This window comes from Geospiza fortis, unplaced genomic scaffold (assembly GCF_000277835.1).
Source record: "Geospiza fortis unplaced genomic scaffold, GeoFor_1.0 scaffold188, whole genome shotgun sequence".
NCBI lineage: Eukaryota > Metazoa > Chordata > Aves > Passeriformes > Thraupidae > Geospiza > Geospiza fortis.
The window spans coordinates 225,388-245,791 of record NW_005054337.1 but is presented as its reverse complement, the minus strand read 5'-3'; positions in this window follow the sequence as shown (position 1 = coordinate 245,791).

Genomic DNA, 20,404 nt, shown 5'->3' with positions numbered 1-20,404 from the left:
GGTGTGACTTTTAGTGGTACAGATCAAAGCACAGATGGATCTTTCCCATCTGCAGAGCAGGCACAGTGCCCCAGGAGGGCTGTGCTGGGCAGCAGTGGGGGCCCTTGGGGGTGTCACAGGCAGCAGGAGAGAGCTGTCCCCAGCCTTGTTAAGGCAGTGGGACTCAGCAAAGCATCAAGAAGCAGGAGCTGGGCAGGCTCAGTGACAGCTGCACCCGTGATGGTGCAGAGCAGGGATCAGACAAGCTGCTGGTTTATTGCTTTTATTTAATCTAGAAAAAGCTGTCACTGAGGGGAAGCAGAGTAAAAGAAAGCAGAACAATACCCAAAATGCTTTTAACAGCTACTCATCCCTGAACACCCTGGGGCTCCAGTTGGACTTTCCCAGCCTGTTTGCAGCTTGGGTGCAGCAAACTCCCACTTGACAGCCATCTGATGAACCCTGAGGCCCTGATAACCCTGGCTGACCCCTGCGGGGGACATGCAGACATCAATGGCATGTCTGATGGAGCTGCAGGAGGACCACCAGCTCGACTGCCCTCTCAGAGGTTGTGGTTGGAGAATAGAACACTCCAGTTATGTTCCCAAGCTGGTGTCCCACCAAGCTGCTGCAGCACCACGGTGCAGCTCTGAGCTCAGCATTGCTGCTCTGCAGTTTCTCAGGTGCTGCTGGGGGTTTGCTCTGCACCAAAATCTTCACCATTTTCAGGAGAATGGATATCAACCACACAGCAAGTGGAGGCCAGCTGGTGGTCAGCTGCAGGTCTGTGAATGAGAGAAAGGGGCACCATCCATTAGTCAGTTCCACATTCCCCTCAGAGGCAGCACTGATGGAGCAGTGGACACTCTGCTGCCAGCTCCACAGACAGCACACGGGGTCTCCACCTTGGGAACGTGGGGAGGCACCCACTGAACAGCAAATATTTGGGGAAATACCTCACAGAAAGGTGGGAGCTCAGCCTGTGCACTCACAGACTGTCCCAGGGTCCCCTGAAGTGCAGGGTGCTGCAGTGACATGGCCTGCACAGGGATGGGGAAGTGACAGCACCCAGCCCCAAGGAACCTCTGTCCTCTCCGGGGCTGTGTGTAAAATTAATTGATAAAGCATAATCGCTGTATCAATGCCTTTTTTAGAAAAGATAAAGTACACTTCAAAGCTAATTTAGGCCTGCAGACAAATGGCTTAAAGAAGAGCTACTGTACTGAAAAATGGCCGTGTCATTTTTTCCCCAAATCATAGTTTCAATGCACACAGCCTCAGCCTGACATTCTGAATTATGGCTTTTATTAAACATTAGTAATAGAGTGCACTTAAATCATGGTTTCCCTGTAAAAGAGAGATGTGTTCAACTCAGATCTGCACATTTTAATGCCATATTTCTTCCTTTTACTCTCCCCGCAAGATAAATTTACTTACTCCACAAAAATGTTTTGCTGAAAAGAATAATTCATCCTTCAGTGTCCATCTAATGCACCTTGTGAGTAATGTGAAACGATGCAAAAATTACAATGCACCGGCCATGCCTGGAATGCTTAGATGCCTCCGAGTTAGAGGTTATGCACACAGAGTATTGAAATTAGATTTAACAACTATCATCTTTTACAATGTTGCCTTGATGATTTTTTTTCCCCTTTTATAGCTTTGATCAGATGCCTTCTGAATACATTGCCAGTAACAAACCTCACAGTCTGCTGCTCTGCAAGCCCTGCTAAGCTCTGAGCCAGGTTGCCAATAACTGCTTCTTCTTCTTTTTTTTTTTTTTTAATAAGTGAGAATATTTGTAGCCACAATTTGCTCCAGCAGGCGAAATTCAGATTATATTTTTACTCCGTGAGTGGATCGAAAATAGGTGGTGGGGTAAGCAGACAGCTGTGGAATAGCATCCCCTGGGTATCAGATTTTGCTGCGCTGAGCCCTTGCAGGGTGAGGGCATACCTGTGCCCTCTGGTGGGTGCCCTGGGAGCGCTGGGCATCCTCAGCACAGGTGAATGGGCCACAGGCTCCATCCCAGCCCTGGCATGAGCAGCAGGCACAGCATCTCGCTCTAACTCAGACTCCTGGTCCAGCCATCCTCTGTGGGCACACACAGGCAGAGCCAGCCCTGCAATGTGACCTTTGCTTAAAGGACAGCAACTGTACCATTGAATCAATGTCCCTCTGCCAGGAGCTCTGCATTGGAGCTGCATTGCAGTGTCAGCAGCAGGGCTGCTCCAGCTCCAGCTCTCACCTGAATGCACCACGACCCACTGACACCTTGGGGAGGGTGGTGCCACAGCCCTGCACTGGTGCTTGAGGGGGACAAGGGGTTTGGGGATTGCCAAGCACCTACAGACACTGGGGATGTGGGTTTGCTGGAAATCTGATGCTGTTAACTCACGGTGGAGTTTGACTAACAGGGAGAAGATGGTGTTTAGTAAATACTGCAAATCTTCTGCTTTATTTATTGATAGCATGGTAGGGATATCAACTGATTGGTCCCCCAAGACTCCTCCAATGTTGGTAGCAGAGCAGTATCCCTCTCTTTTGTCAGCTCCTGGTCCCTGGGGCAGGAGCAGACACCATTCCCAGCTACCCTCCCTTGGGACTTCCCAGCCCTGGAACTCACACTAGCACAGCACAGGAATATTTATGATTTATAGGGGTTTTTTGTATTGATACCTGGGACTCCCTGCAGGGTTATGATCCCATTACACACAGCAAATAGGAAAACCAGTCCTGTAGATTGTTTGCAAGAGAGCTATAAAAATATGACTAAAAGAAGCAACTTCACCTATCCCACACAGCAGCTTAGCAGAGAAATTTCTAATGGCACCTCCATCAGCTCGGAGTCTCAGATTCAGAGCCTCAGAGAAAAGGTTTGTCTGAGTTAGCTGCTCCAGGATGACTCCCCAAAGAGCATGTAAAGACTTCTCAATTTGATCTGCTGAACTGAAGTTGTTATTAAGACCTAAAATTATTGCTGTGCTATTGCTGTTTGGTGGATGACAACAGGAAAATCGCTGGACAATGGACATTGCAATGACTTTATCCATAGCTTGGTGACTTTGGCTGTCTTCACTATGATCCTTTCCACTGAACTTCAGCTCCATTCAAATTTCCTCTCAAAGAGCCTAAATGCCTCCAAACAGAAGTGGAAAAACCTCCAGCACATTAGCTAATAGCACATCAGAGGAAGTGCCTGGCTGCGACTGTAACCTCAGCAGGCATCTTTCCATGGGAGGACGTAAACTGTCTCTGAATTATTTATTGAACCAAAGTCATCAAATTGGACAATTAACCTTGAAAACTTAATTTAAGCACCATAAAAGAAACATCTCCTGAAAAACGTGTCCCTAATAAAAGCCAGAAGAACAAACTGTAGCAGGTTCTGCCATGGTCCATTGCAGGAACTGGGAACTTCAGTGGGTTTGTCCCTGAGGAGGGATTAGTGCTGGAGGTGACTTGGCAGGAAGGCAGGAATTTGGAGAGCAGAGCAGAGCATCCCTGGAGCTCTCTGAGTGCTGCTCCAAAGGATGCTCCTCCATCACCAGGGCTGCAGAGGCATCCTGGGCAGCCACAGGCTCTGCCTGCCCTGCCCAGCCCCAAACCCCACTGCTGCTCCCAAATCCCTCATTTCCCCACAGGGATGGAGACAACACAGGCACACACTGAAGTGATGGAGCTAAAAGAATCAGACGAGTGGAGTTCTTCCAAAGGATTTTACCACACAAAGGGTTTTACCCAGCCTGGAAGTTCTTTGGAAGCAAGAGGCAGTTTCCCTCCTGAGTGCCCTCTGCTGTGGATGAGCTCCTGCTCCAGGCTGGTGTCTGGTGCACTCTTCTGACACCACTAAATGAGGGAAGCTGCAGAAGGCTTCAGCAATTTATTCTGTTTAATTTCCTCCACAAAGGTGTTTTATCCTCACTAATAAAAAGAGTGGAACTTGATCATTTCTAAAATATTGTCCCTTCTAAATCTTTATGGCTCAAAGTGGACTGAGATCATTAGAAGTTACTTTATGTGCAGCTCAATCAGCTCCAAAGGGCTAGCTCAGTCACTCTGTGCTTGCTGAGAGCAGATCCTATTTCCCAGAGGCAAAAGGACAATACTTAATCACTTCCTCACTTGTTAGGTGTTTTAACAAGTTGTATTAAGCTTCATCAGTTGGAGCTTTCATGCCAGATTAAAAATGACAGTTCACTTCTCTGTTATTATAGGGCATCATTTGTTTTCTTTTATTTTGCTGGGCACTTGCATGCCACTGTAATTTCACACAAAAATATATGACTGATGTCACCCAGAAGTAATTAGGTTTTAAAAGCCTTGATTGCAATAGACACGGACGTTACAGCTTTATGGTGCCACTGCTTTGCCATCCACTTTATGGCTGTTGATTCTGCAAGTATTTCATAGATCTGTCAATAGGAATAAGTTAGCTGATGTTGACTGGAACTATTAATCAGAAAGAAGGAAAATATACATTTTTATTCCTGCTCTCAGACTTGATAGCTCAGTGAAAGCCTCCCTACCCAGGCTTGCAGCACTCCAGGGTTCCCTCACTGCTGAAATTAGAGAGATGCAGGGAAATCCTGGGCTCCTTCAGATCTATAAACAAATTGTTTTAACACTCTGTGTTGGAGAGATCTGTTCTTTGCCACTGGATATGGTTATTGTGTTTTAATGCACAGGGAAGAACACATTTAATTGTTCTAGCCTTCCAATGATATTTTACAGGGATCCATCTGATTCCAGTGAGGGAGGGATGGAGCTGTTGCCTTCCTGCTGTGCTCTAGGCAGAAAGTGGGTCAGAGTCAAGAGCTCAGAGGGTTGCATTTACAGCTCAAACTCAGCTCTGGTAGTGTGGAATTGGACCACTCAAGTTAAAATATATTTCTGTGGTCATGACAAATCCAGGAACAGTCTGGTTTGGCAGCCAGCAGGGGAACAGTGGAATACAGGCAGGGGAGATCCTGGTACTGCTGCAGGTGAGTGCACAGCATCCCTTGACCTCAGTGGGACTGGGAATTTGCCCAGCCAGCTAAATGCTGATTTGGGTTTCAGAAAGACTGCAAAGCTTGGGAAACCAGGGAGGATTATTTAAAAGGGTTTGTGTGCAGCCCAGCAGTGTGAACAATTTCAGAGTGATCCAAACCCCTCAAGCTTTTGTCATGAGAACCACAATAAAGAGCTCAGCTGCTGGTTTCTCTTGTGACTTCAAGTTCCTCAATTTAAACAAAAGCTGGTCCCTTTCTACAAAAGCAGAATATTTCTTTTTAATGGGTTTTATCACTGGTGCCACCTCAGCGATACGGTGCTCCTGTAAGGGCAGTGAAGGTGCCCTTGGGTAAGGCAGACCCAGACCATTCCCACTGCTCACCCTGAAAGCCAGCCCATGAAATGGATGTGCTGGGACCTATCCCAGTGCATAACAATGTCATCTCGCCCTGGTTACATCAACCTTTTCATCAAATCTTGGGCGAATGTCCCAGGTGGCAGGAATGGGCTTTGTTGTGCCAAGAACAGCGAGTCCATTCCAGAAACGGGGACTTGATCCCACCCAGTTCACTCCAAAACTCCTTGGCTACAGCTACAAAAACCTTTGAGTCCAGCAAAGGGCGGGAAAGTGGAGCTTTTCTTGGGATTGCTGTGCTGTGCTTGCTTTTCCAGAGCTGGAGCCATACCCAGAGACTGACCACACCATCCTTGGGAGGCTCAGCCATCCTGGAGGCACCAGGGCAGCTGGAAGGTTCACGTGCCAGCTCCTGTGCACCAAAGAGACTAATGAGGAGACTTCTGTCTGCTCGTGTTTAACGGGAAAAGGATTTCTCCTGCACTGCTGCCATCATGAAAGGAGCTCTGCCTTCCCTGGAATAGATCCTGGTCCCAAGGATTTCACCAGGCAGGAAAGGCATCATCTCCTGGCTTTTCCACAGAAAGTGCTGTGTCTGTCTTTCATCTGCCTTGAAGAATCTTCCGCTTGACTCCTGAGTAAAATATGGGCTGCTTTACACTTTCCTTTTCCTTTTTTTTTTTTCTTTTGTGTTTCCAGCAGAAGAAAATTCTAGACAGCAAACACAGGAAGAAAAAAGGCTGAATTGCCAGCAGATAAGCCCAATTTCACTTGACCCCTGAGCTCTATCGGTCACCCCTAACAATGGGATGTACTCTTATCTCAGCACACCACTTAACACCCATTAATGCTTTGGGGAGTTAGTCCAGCTCTTTAAGATCCCCATGTAAGGATTTATTTCAAACACTGAGATGAGTGGGATGACTGCCTTTAGCAGCTGCAATCTGAAGTGCTGGTCTGTCCTGCTCAGTGCTCTGCTCACTGTAAAGCTTTAACCCAGTGGATTAAGGACCCGTAAGGGAAAAAAAAATCACTTAGAGCAGATTTGCAGCTGGTTTGAGTTGGGCAAGCTCCTGCAGCACACACTGGTACCAGTTGCCTCACTGCAGGAGCACTGGCATTGCTCCACAAATTAATCCATCCAGGTTCATTGCCTGATGGTTGTGTTGATTTACATGGGAGGAAAGTCTGGTTCCTCACCAGTCCTGACTTTGGATGCAAGTTCTGGAAGTTTTTATTTGGAATTTTAAGTTTCTCTGAGCTGTCTCCATTTCTTTTCAATCTGCAGGAATGGCATAAAAATTCAGGCTGAACTAAAAAGAAAATCTTCTAAAATTATTTACTCATCTAATTATCCTGAAATAATTTAAAACCAGATTAAACTAAATGTTGCTGCAAACTTTGCTCTATTCAGAAATTTCCAAGAACAGCTGAGACAGATGCACAGGTTTTTCAACCTCTTACAAGTTTGTTTGCCACTACTGGGCAGGATTAAGAACTTCAGCTCAAGTTTGTAATTTTGACTTTATAATAGGAACAAAATTAAATAGCCATATAAAACAGAGCAGCCTTCCCATATCTCTGGTTACAGTGATTCCAACACAATTTGGGTCAAAACAACTGCCTTCAACAGACCCTTCTCAAGGAAAGATGGGCATCAGCTGAGAGCTCCAATGCTGCTGGAGAAGAGCTCCCAAAGTGACAGCAAAATTTGCTAAATCCTTGTGGAGGGATGGCAGAAAAAATTGGCTTCAACCACTGAAAAGGAAAAATTACACAGCGAAAATAAAAATTATAATTAAAAATTTTCTTACTGATTGGGCTGGAGTAGGAGAGCCTGAAAATTGCAGAAATGAGCTCATCTTTACTCTGTCTGTATCTGTCCCAGTCACTGGTCCCAGACAAAATTTTGAATGACTCCCTTCATATTTCCAACTGGCCTTATATTTCTCATGGATTTTGACTGAATGCAATATCTGACTCCAGCAAAGTGTGTTTTCTTTCTAAAACGCTTTCAGCCCTGATTCATAACTGGTAGGAAAAAATAATCTATGGAATGAAATATGCCGAGGGTTTTAAGCAAATATTTAGGCAAAAAGCAGCTGGTAAATCTCTAATGAATGGCTGGATGTAGAGCTAACCCATAATTCATGGCATGCCAGCCAGAAGGGCCTAATCCATCTCCTCTGCTCCGAGCTCCTCCTGACATCCCAGGAGCTGGGGCTGCTCTGTGAGCACCCAAGGCAGGCAGCAGGAGAGGAGATGCTTCCATAGGACTTTCCCTGTCAGTGCTGGGCTCTGTAGCCAGAAAGTTGTTGTCCAGGGTTATTTTCTCTGTTTTTGAGGACAGGCTGTTGTGCGGGGGCACTCCGGTGACAGAGGTTTGAAAGGACAAACTGATCACCCTTGGCAGATGTCATCACTGCTGCATCCACCCACGCACTCCCATTCCTCTCCACACACAAGAGTTTAATAAAATCCCACATATCCTATAAAGAATCCCATTTTCACGTTTACTTTAGTAACTCTTTAAAATAATGGGCCGTTGATGCTGCATTACGAAGCAATTCCCTTGGATGGATCCATGGCACGGTCCTTATCAAGTGAGTTCAAGGTGATTTATGTTATCATGGTGATTTTGCATCTTGTTTATTACCTTCTAGAGATCACTTTGCAGTGATTCCTAAGGTGGCATGGAAATTACCACCTGAACTGTCTTCTAAATCAATGAAGCCTTTTCCTGCCCGATAATAAAGCTCTCTTTATGGTTTTCAATGAGCAGATATTAGCTAATGCTTAATTACTGTGGAGGGGCAGGTACTAAGCACAGGAGAGTCAACAGCATTAATAAAACTCTGAGAGTAAAAATAAATCAGGAGGTACAATAAGGGGGACATTAAGGAGTGAAATTCTCACCTCTGGCATTGCCCTGAGGGGACACCAGGGTGTCACTGTGACATCTCAGCTCTTCAGTGTTTCATGGACACCTTTCTCCTGTGAAGATGTTGTTGACCCAGCCCATTGTTGCCTAAAATCCCTCAGTGCCTGAAATGCTGCCCTTACCATAGGGCTGGGATTCTCTTCATTGATCCCTGACACAATTCCCCACTGATCTGGAAGAATCAATCTGCAAAGTTTCACATAAACGTATCAGAGGAGGCAACCAGGGCAGGTGTGTGATGGGACAGGTCCTGGCCATCCTCAGCTTGTTGTTCCAACAGCAGAAGGAGACAAAACAAACACTGCTCCCTCCATCCCTGCCTGGGCAGTGACCCACCAGCATTCAAACTCTCTCTCCTCCATGGAAACCAGTCACCTTCTCCTCTGCTTCCCTGCAGGCTAAAAAATTATATCTGTAGTGCCCAGCATTCCACAAATCACTGCTGCTCCTTTCAGAGCATCCCCAAAAGCTCAATGCTGTCATCTTTCTCCCTGCTTTCTCACAACGACGCTTTAAAGAAACACATTTTCCAGATTTTCCCTGCTAAAGGATGCATTTTGAGACTGAGGATGACTTCTTTTGTCACAGGACTCTTGGAAATGGTGTTGGCTAGTGGTTTGGGCGCAAGTAAATAGCAGGAAAAATATGAGCAGGAGTGAGATGGAAAAATTTCCCCACACCTGGGTAAAAAATCCCATATTTTGGGCCCAGGAGCAGAAGCACAGGCTGGTCACTGCAGGCTCAACAGCTGCCTTCTATTGGCAGAGTCAGTCCCCCAGGCCACTGCCAGCCTGCACATCCTCTTGGATATCTTTCTTTGCAGCAATGCATAACCAAAGATGAATTACAACAGAAGAGTTGAGGGGTTTTTTTTAATGAAAACATGCTGAACTCACAAAAATCCAGCACTAGCAATAAATTCTCAGCATAATCTTAAGAACAGGATGTTTAAATGTGACCAATACTCCACAAAGAGCGTGTTCTAACTCTTGTCTGACGCCCGCCTTGCTTCCACTTCTGAGCAGCTTTATTTTCATTCCCCAGAGGAGTTGCATATAAAATAGATCATTTTAGTGTTACTCCATAATACCTTCTTATAACTGATACATTGTGTAAATAAAACGAAACATTAATAAAAATGGTTGGTGTCTATCTCTGGCTCTAATTTAGATGCTTACAGTCAGGAAGAAAAAAAAAACCCCAAACCTCCTGGAAGTGATGCTAACAAATTTCACAAACAAGACACTGAGAAAATGTGAGCACTCCAGGAGAAGGTGGCCACACGGCCAATAAATCCTGTTCCTTAAGCCAACTAGTTATTGTCTATAACGTTCATAAAACTCTCTGCACAGAAGACCCTTCGTGATGAAATAAACCATCAATCTCCACTGCATTACTATTCATTTTCCGTGTGTGCTGAGAGCAAATGTCATTCAAGGCATTACAGTTCTCAAACTGTATTAAAATACATAGTCTGATGTTACATCTTCTCGAGCCTCTCTGTTCATAAATTGTCGCTGCTGATTGGAACATAAAACATATTTTATAATGCCATAAAGCCCCAGAAGATACAAGATCACTCATGTTTGTCTTTATGGCTCAGTGTGTAGGACTTCAGGATGCTAAAGCATTGTGTATTTCATAACAGCAATGGCCAGGGTCCTGTGGAGACGAAGTCTTAGACAATCCCATAAAACATAATTACCATATTCCTTGATGACTGAAGCACCTCTGTGCAAAGAGCCTGAGCCCTTAACTTATGGACTGTAAATGGATGAGTTTTTCCAATAAATCAGCTCTGTTTAGGAGCGGAGTTATCCTGCCCGACGCTTAGCTTTGAATGTTATCTCCAGGTGTCAGAGTAATGATGACTTTTTTCATTCCTCCATTTTTCTTTTCTTCCTGATCTGGCTAAGAAAACTTCCTTTCCAGGGATAAGTCCCCTGAGAAGCTGGTGAGATATTTCAACATATTAGGAAATGAGATCATGTTCTCAGTGATGTTCTGTGGCTCCATCAGACCTGCTATTTCTGGATCCTCTTTGGGGAGCAGTGGCTCTCACCTTCCAGTGCACCGAGATGCTTCTGTGTGGAAGGAAGGTTCCTGCCACCATCTCTGCAATCCCTGCTCTCATGTACCCCCAAGCTTCAATTCAGACCTTTGACAGCCTGTTTACTGCACTAGAGCAGTGCCAGGACGCCCCATCACTGAGCCCTGTGCTGCCAGGGTCACAAATCAGCACCCAGAAAAAGCAGGGTGAGGGAAAATGCTGAGTTTGGACTTGAGGTTTACTGCAGCACCTGATGGGAGAGGGATGCTGAATGTCAGGTTCTTGTCCATCCCCAAAACATCTGAAAGGTGGCATTTTGGCTGAAAAGAAAATAAATACTAAAAAAAAAAATAATAATTAGGGATGAAGGCTGCTGGCTGGCAAACAGACTCCTTTGCCAGGAGACTTGACAAATCCTCCAATCTCACCATATGAGAGCAGGGACACAACCTCATTCTGCTCTCAGGAAAAGGCCCAGGAGGTGATAGAGGCTCAAAAACTCCATGATATCTGAACCTTGGGGCTGGCAGAAATAGCCACAACCTGCTCTGGCTCCAGCATCCCAGACAGGTTTGTGTGAGGATCCCAGCAGCCCTGATGATCCAGCAGTTCGGCAGGACACCCTCATCCCATGTGCTGCAGAGCTAAAGCCTTGGTATTCCAGTGGTTTCCTCTCTGCAGAAAGCTGTGCAGTATTTCCACCCCTTTAAAGGTCTATAAGAGGTCTCATCAAAGCCAGGTATAGTTTATATTGCAGATGGCTGCTGACATGATATAATCCACACTAACAGGCATGCTGTTAAAGGTCAGAGTCTCACTTCACTTCTGTTATTAGCTTTGATGTTGGGAAGATGCTGAATTCCCTCCGTGTCTTTTTCTTTTAGAGGGAGAAAAGACACTGTTTACTGTCAGGCTCTTCATCAACATAATTGGTGGCTTCTCTGGAGTCGCCCCTTTGCTCTAAAAAGCGCTGTAAATCAGCTGGAGGAAGCCTGGTCTTTGAAAAGCCCTCGGGCGGAAGAGGAGCACGAGCAGGATCGCTCCATGTCTGTGCCAGATGTGTGCAGCAGGCAGGGCAGGCTGGAGCCCTCCTCATTCTGCAGCCCTAAGCCAGCAAAACTGGTCACACGACCACACCAGAGCCCTGGAAACTTCGGGGAGCCCCCCAGGAGGTGCTGCAAGCTCTGGATCCGGATGGAATCCTCATCTCTGTGCTGCTCCCATGCGCAGAGGGGATGCTGCTCCCAGCACGTGCATGCCAGGTCGTTGTGTGGCTGCTCCACACAGCCCCTGCCTGCTCCAGAGCCTCGGGGGTCCCTGAGGGAGCAGAGATCATTGCTGGCCATCCAGGCTGTGCAGCCAGACCAGAAAATATTCCTGGGAGCAGTCTGAGCAAAGCAAGGTGCAATTGAGGGATTGAAGTGCCAGGGCTGCATCCTCCCCTGCATGCATTCCCTGAGTGAGAATCCTCAGCCCTGTCTGCCACCCCCTTTCTAAACAGAACCCCAAAGGCATCTTTTGCTGCTGAGTCCTTATTCAGAGTTAATACTGACATGATTCCAGCTTCCAGCTCGCTGGGGGCTCCGGCTCCTGGAAAAACCTCTCATCTAATCTCAAGCAAGTGACATTACGTCCCTCATCAAGTCCTTGGAAAGTCCCTGCTGACCTTGACCACTGCGGACCCCAGAGCCCTTCCCGACGTGGGCAGGGCAGAGGGAGGCAGGGGCTGCGGGCTGGTGCCACGCTGGGCTCTTTGATCCCAGCAATAGTGAGGCTTTGCCTGAAGATGGCACTACAGAATGGCCGGGGCGAGCGTGCGGCACCGGAGCGACTCACCCAGCGCTGACCAGCCGCAATCCAGCTCCTATTCCCCATAAAATGCGTGTCCATCTGCCGGGCTGGGGTCTGCTGGGGGGAAGGACAGCAGAGGTCACTGTGTGCCCGACAGACACAACCCCCAAATCCTCGGGAGAAGCTGAGCTCTCCCTGTTCCCTCCAAACTTCGGGCTTCCCAAAACGAAACTCTTGCTGTTCACGTTCATGAGTTTCATCCGTGTTGCTCCTGACTCGATGCTCCAGTTTCACCAAGTGCAAAAAAGTGCAAAATAAATTGAAGTGCCAGGGCTGCTGTCCTTGGAGCCCACGCAGGGCTGCATCCTCCAGCTTCACCAAGTCAGGAGCAAAACGGATAAAACTCATGAACAGGAAAAGTTTTAGTTTTCCCCCATGAATGGCACAACAGAAGCTCACAGGGGCAGTTTCAGTGCTGAATGACCGCAAACCCTCTCATTTCGGGGCAGCACGGTGGGATGGTTATTCCCCCTCTTCTCCTGCCCTATCCATTAAAAGAAGCCACCATAGGAAGGAGTCACCAAACCAGCCTCACACAGAGAATCCTCTCCTTCCCACTGTCCTGGACCAGGAACTGTGGCTCCCAAACAATCTAAATCCTCAGGCACTAATGCCAAAAACCCTCCCAGCCCTGAGGTTGCCCAGGCGGAGATGTTTCAAAAGCGCTTTCCTGAGGGTTTCCAGCAGACTCCATGGGCAGCCAGGGGGAAATTCCTGGGCCAAGGGCCAGGATGCAATAGGGAGGGAATGGGGAAAAGTCGGAGATTAATTGATCGCGGCGGGAGCGGCTCCGCCTTATCGCTCGCCAGCGGCGGTACCAGGGCACACCCGCGCCTTTGTTTCCAGGAGAGGGCAGAAAAAGGGACAGAAAAAGGGCTCGGGCAGGCGCAGGGTGGGGGTTATGGCCAGGGAACAAGGCCTGCTTAAATCCAAACCGGGAAGCAGGGCTGCTGGAGGTGGTCGGGAGACGGATGCTTGCCCCAGTCCTCCTGCATCAAGACTTTGCAGGCAGGACAGGCAGGCAGGAGCACGGCCTGCCAGGCTCAGCTCGACATCAGCTCACTGGAGGGAGTGAAGAATTGATCTGAGCTGTCAGATAAGTCACATTCCTGAATGTGAACCTGAGAAGCCATAGTACACAAAACCCATCTCAGTGTCTGTTACCAGCACTTTTCTGACCACCAGGAAGGGCTCAGGAGAATCTGAGTCCCAGTCCAGGGCTGGCTGTGTCTGCTGTCCATCAGCAGCTGTCGCCTCCATGCTGCAGGATGACCACAGACTCATGTGTGGGAAGTTGGGTGCATTGCTGTTCCTCCCCTCTGCAGCCCATGCAGAAACTTCCCTGAAGTTTATACAAATATTTCTGATGCATTATGTGAAAAAAGACATTTTTACAACAAGAGTAATGGACTATGATGGGGTTTAATGTTGTTGCAAGCCTGTATACAGGGTCTTCCCAAGGCAAAGAGCACGTGAGGTATTACCAGAGGACTTCCCAAAGAGGATAAGATATGAAAGGAGAGGATAAACCACGGTGCCAAGTATCCATATGGCAGCTCAGCATTTGTGTTGGAGGCAGAGACAAGCCACAAAGTTCAAAGCTCCAAGCAGAGCTGCTCTAGAGTTCAAGGTCCCTCCCACTTGATGGCATGATTTTGTCAGCTATAGCTGCAAACCATGCCATGGGCACTGGCAAGTGCTCAGCAGGGCTGGGGATCACCTTCCAGCCTGACCCACGACTGAGTTTTAAAGTCCATATTTGAGCCACTCCAGCATTTTAACTCATCACAGTTTCTAAGCCATTTCTGCATGAGACATGGACACAGTTAAAGGTGCCACAATGAAGAGTGGGGCTGCCAGCCCGTGTGGGTCTGAATTCCTTCCTTTCCCTAAATCATGTCATCTGCCTGAGCATCCTTCACCAGCTTCCTAACATTTCGCATCCATCTCGGCTGTTGGAAACCCTTTGGATCTCCCTTTTGTTTACAATGAGTAATGGGCAGGAGTTAACAGAGGTTCCAGAGGAAAAGGTCAGTGTAGTTCAAGCAGCATTAGGAAGAAACCCTCAGCCCCGCTTTGATCTGCAGAGGATTTAAGCGGTCAATAAGGCAGCGCAGGGAGCAGCGGCATGGCCCAGATGCCCTCTCGGTGGAGCTGCTCCCAAGGCTCCAGTCTCAGTCCCAGCCCCGCCAGGATGCAATTCCTACCAGTCCCTGGGGGTTTATGGCCCAGGGAGGCCGTGAGTCATGGGCCCCGTGTCTGGCGGTGCCATGCACAGATCCCCGGCCACCGCCGCAGCCTCCCCGCATGTTTGCAATTGCTGAGGCAGACTGTTTGCTTCTGCCACGTCCAAGGCAATCCAGTAAAAGTTTACAAAGGGCTAGAGCTCGATGGTGAGCTGGTGAAAACAGCGCTGCGGGCTCCGCGGCTCTGCGGGTCAAAGTCTGAAGTGTGCCCCGGCGGTTTACACACGTATTTATTTTACGGCTGAATGGGAGTCGTTTCACCGAGATCAACCTTCCAAGAAAATGGGGTGAAAGCCCTTGAGCTGGAGAGAGTGGGTGGGACTTTTGCTTTTTAACCTTCAAATGCGTTGGGATGATGGATCCTGCCCAAGTACAGCCAATTAATGTGACAGGATGAGGCAGGATGACGCGTTGGAGCAGGGCTGGATGTGCAGCAGCTCCATTGCCTGCGGTGACACTGGGTCAGATACCCAGTGGCTCAACTGGGACAAGATTTTAAGAAGCATTTCCATCTCCTCAAGGTGGAAAGACCACATCCCACGGTCCCAAAAAGGGGCTTTTCTTTAATACCATACCAGCATAACTCTTGATGTTTATATGAAATGACAAATGCTCTGTATGGATGCTCATTCCGTATTCATGATGGTGTTTTCCTGGCTTATCCTCATCCACTTTCAAAGTAAAATCAGCTAAATTTGGAAAAGGTGCTGTCATCATAATAGAGCTGGTTTTGTACAACTTTGGCAGAAAAAGGTCATGAGCTCACCCAGCATGAGCAGCCACATTTGCTGTGGACCAAAGACCTGCCCCATCCATGGAGTCTCCAATGCCTTCCCTTCTCTTTCTCTCCTTGCTTGGCCTCTACCAGCAGGATTTATTTGGGAGAGCTTTTACTAAATAAGCCCCATAAATGAAGTTGCTCAGTACTATACATGTCTCCTGCTGGTTCCCCAGCAGGTTTCCAGATTAGAGGGGGGGTGGAAACACCAAAAAGAAATGAAAAGAAACCAGATGCTCAGGGGATTGATTATTCCTGCATGATCCTTTGGATAAATAAAGTGTTTGGAAAGTTCTGAACACATATTTTGATGCTGGGAACTAATTAATAAAAAGCAGAGGGTGGGAATAGATATGGGTTCAGGCTTCCCAGATGTCAGGAAATGATGTTAGGTTAGGTTTTCTTGGAGTCAGAGCAGTGCAGAGGGTATGATGGGCACCTACCACCCCATGGGCTGGGAGGTTCCCATGGGTGCCTCCAGCTGAATCGTTTTTGGGATGGGTCAAAGGCAGGAACAGACAGCAGCTCTTGCATTTCCATCAGGTCCCATACGAAGGGCAGCTGCAGCCTGGGCAGAACCTCTTTACATCCTCCCCTAATCCACTCACACCCTCTTGATCTGGTTCAAATAACTCAGCGGGTTTCTCCCGAGCCCCAAGCAGGGATGCACATGTTCCTGGGTGAGGGGAAAGCCTTGGAAATGGGGTCATGAAAGGATATGGCTGGGAGAAACCACTCATCAGGCAAAATCCAGGGCTGAGCACCCGCCTGGAGCTCACATGGGGTGGCTCAGCAGCAGAGGAGCAGCCACACTGGCAGCAGCTGCCTGACACAGCTGCTCCTCCCTGCAGAGACAGCCCAGGGATGGAGGGGAGCATGGAGCAGGCAGACCCCAGGTCACTCCATGTCCCCTGCCCAGCTGCCCCCCATCATCCCACCCCCAAGGGCTGGGGGGTCCCTGGGCTGGACCCTGCTGCGGTGGGCATGGATGCAGTCCTGGGCGAGGCAGGACAGTCCCCTGCCCTCCCACAGCACTCCCAGGAGTGTGCACAGGGCTCCAAAGGCAGCGGATCAGAGATCCAAGGACACGGGGTTGCTGGAGGAGATAAGCTCTGGAAAAGGTTGTTAGCCAGAGAGGCTGGTGTTTATCTGGACATGCAAAAAAACTGTAGGGGAAATGCTGTAAGTGACTAGGTAAATATTTCAAGTGGTGTTTCCATTAACTCTACACTCCCTTTACAGATTTTCCTTGGTTTTACTCCTGGGCTCAAAGTTGCCTTTGGTGACTTTTTGGTTCTTATCTCAATTCTAAATGTTAAACTCCTTGAATCAACTGAGTCTAATAATTTAGAGTGTTGTTTCAGTGATTTATCAGAGCAACACAAGCCAAAACGAGGGATTATTTGTGAAAGTTTGTTTGAGGCATTTACAGGAAAAAAATATTTCTGGAAACCTGAATGAGATTATTTTTAATGAAAAAAAAGTGTATGTAATTTTCAGGAGCTGAAATGAAGTGTGTAATTTTTCTGAAGGAGTTTGACAGTCGAAAGCTCTGAAATGAGTAACCTCCTGCCCCTCCAACAGTATTCCTGCAAATCTTTCTATGCTATTAATAAGTGTTAGCATTTCTATTATACTTACCATTGTGTAAAATGCATTTCTGCCATCAATACCTTCATTTATATGAGCCTTTTTGTTGTGCTTTCATTGTTGATATATTCAAGCTATTTATTATTACTTGTTTATTTAAAATCACTTTGCTATGTCGCCTTTATATTTCTTGGCTGCATTCAAAATACATATTTAAATAGTCTGTGCCTCCAAGAGGAATGATATTAGTGATAAAATACTCTGTATTCACTCACATCTCTCTTCTGCACATTTTATAATCTCTTTATGCTTCCTTGCCCTCTTTTGCAAAGGCTTTAATTTCTCTTGTATTATGCAGGTTATAAATACCACCACAAAGGAGATATTGATATTATTTGTTTATAAGACACCTCACGCACTTACAGCTCAGGAACAGAGGTTCTCCCATGGCACAGCTCAGAGAAATGCCAGGTATTTTTAGGGCAAAATTCCCATCTGACTTTATAACAGAGATATTTCTACTCTGTAATATTTGCTTTTAATGATAACGATTCCAGCTCTGATGATAAAACCCAAAATCTTGCAACAAGTTTCTCTTTTTTTTTTCTTTTCCACTACTCCTCGAGTTGTGTGATTGTGCAATTATCTCAGCTTTTATTTGTTATCATCTTTTTATACCTTGTGGCTGCCAAGAAGAGCTTGAAAAGGCGAGCTCTGCTGTTTCAGACATTCGAAGGTGTTGAGTAGAGGGAGGTCCAAGGCAGGGTTCATGGGGCTGAGGCAGAGTGAGGGGCCCTTCTCCATGATCCCAGGGGAGCTGTCGGGGTTCTTCTACAGCACTGGGGGGTCCTGCCTCCAGCTTGGGCAGGAATTTGCTGCAGGGTCCAGCCCTGTGCCCCCCAGGCTGGCTCTCCCCCAGCCTTTCCCTCTGAGTGCAGCCAGATATCCACTGAGACCCACAATTAGTGTGTTCTGCCAGGATGTTGTGAACCAGGGGTTTTTTTTGGCTTAAAATACCCCTCAAGGAGGGCTGAGTGCTTGGGGGAGGCTGCAGGATGCCAGGAACATACACAGTGGATGGGGAAGTGTCATTGTCAAATTCTCTGGAAAAATCCTTTCGCCAGGATTTCTTCTCCTGAGGAGCTGAGAAGCCTCAGAGAAAAATGAAAATAATAGTTAACTGATTCGCTTCTCTCTGTTTTGCTGCTTTAGAATGTGATCTGGAGTTTGTTTATCCAGCATGTGAATTGTTTTTACTTAATGACCAATCACAGTCCAGCTGTGTCGGGACTCTGAGGACTCAGTCACGAGTTTTCATTATCATTCTTGCTAACCTTCTGTAAGTGTCCTTTCTCTATTCTTTAGTGTAGTTTTAGTATAGTATTTCATTATATTATATTATATTAATTATATTATGCTATACTAAAACTATACTAAAGAAAGAGAAGGATACAGACAGAAAGCTTAACAAGAATGAATAATAAAAAAACCATGACTGACTCTTCCGAGTCCAACACAGCTGATGGTGATTGGTCATTAATTAAAAACAATTCACATGGAACCAATCAAACATGCACCTGTTGGTAAACAATGTCCAGACACATTCCAAAGCAGCAAACACAGGAGCAGCAATCAGATAATTGTTGTTTTCATTCCTCCCTGAGGCTTCTCAGCTTCCCAGGAGAAAATCCTGGGCAAAGGGGATTTTTCAGAAAATATCATGGTGACATATGAGGGACTGAAGAGCAGTGCTGTGGGAACTGCAGCAGACCCTTCAGCTTATAAGGACAATTTATCATCAATATACTATATTATATTATAGGATGCAATATAATATAATACAATACAATAAAATAATAAATCAGCCTTCTAAGAACATGGAGTAAGATACTCAATTCCCCCTTCCTCCTGCAGACCCAGCAGATACCTCAGGGAAGGCGCACCCATCAGGAGCAGGCAGCTCCAGCTTCCCAAATCCTGCCAGGGAGCGCGCAGAGAGCCCCGAGGGGCATCCCCGTGTCCCTGTCCCGCTGTCCCCGCAGTGCCAGCTCCGGGCAGGGTGACCTGTCAAGAGCAGGGTCAGCCGCGGGTCAGCCCCGGAGAGAGAAAACAGCGCTCGCTGCCCTTATCAGCGCCTGGGGAGGGACACCCGTGGGGTGGCAGCAGGGCATGGCCCGGGGGTCACCCCTGCGTGACCACCCAGCAGCTCTGCCGGGGCAACGAGAGCTCCGGGCCGTGCAGTCCCGGTTGGTGCCCAGCTCCCACATCCTTACAGCTCTGACACAAAGCCAATGTACACTGAGAAACAGCAAGGACCTGCCACACCCAAAAAAGGGGCTCTCCCAGCCAGAATTGTGTCAGCTTTCATGCCTGACCCAGCAGAGAGTGAAGCTTTGCTGATGCACAGGATAACCCTATAGAAGACTCAGATTCCTGCCCATTTTTTATTCTGCTGCACCTTGCAACCTGTGACTATTTATGTATTCAAGGTTTAAAAGAACAAAGCATTTAATCCTGTGCTTAACATCAAGGCCACCCGTAGTTTCCCTGACACTGAAGGAATTATTCCCATGTGGAGCACCAAGTCACAGCTTGCTGTGTTGGGACAGACAGAGCCCTTCTGCAGCCCTGCTCAGAGGCATTTTGGGACAAAGTGGGCACAGTTTCAGGAGAAACTACCCCATCTCTGAGAAGCAGCCTGGGGTTTATAGAAAACTCAGTATCATCCAGAGCTGGGGTAAAGCAGCTGTCTAAAATGAATGTGTTTTGGAGGATTTCTCATTTTTCCTGGGTTCTGGTGAACTGTCTCCATTCCACTTGCCTCTGGAAGAGGCTGTTTCAGTTCTGCACCTTCCCTAGTGCCCGTGCCCCTTGTCAGAGCTGCTGTGCTGGTGCTCCATCTCTCTCTATTTTTCCTTTAGCCCAGCTGATCCAATCTGGGAATAAAAACAGAGGGAAACAGATGGTCCATTGTACACTCTGCTCCTGCCTGCACCAGCTCCCCACCACCGGCTGCTGGGGCCAGGTCTTGCCTCTTATTTTCCATGTTTCAGGTTAAATGCATGTGCTCAGAGGAATGTGGGCAGGACAGCTCGTGCTCCTGAACGGGGGGGAGAACCTCAGTCACCCCCTGCTTTGGCTTGGTTTCCCTGCTAGAGCTGAAGAAATTGGGTGGGAGGTGATCCCTGGGACAGGGATGGGTGTCCTTGAGCCAGGAGCCCCTGGGGTGCCTGCAGGTGACCTTTTTGTCAGCCCTATTAATCATTGAGGACCATCTTAGGTGCTACAGCAGCTGGAAAATTCTGAAGTGTGATTTTTAATATCAGTGGATTACGTCTATCACCAAAAAAAAAAATGGGTAATTTTTAAACCTGCGAAGAACTGTGTGTTCCCACCTTCCCTTCACAACTTTTATTGTACTGTATAATAATTCATTGACACAACACCAGCTTCGGTATCAAACTCTGCCTCCAATTAGCCCAGCTCCAGGGAAGTTTCTGTTTCACTTCTGCACAGCAGGCATTGGCCACATCCAGCACAGCAAACACCAGGCACAGGCAGCTGGTAACTCCTAACCCTGCTCCCATTCTCCAGGCATTCTGCCTACCTTAGGAGACAA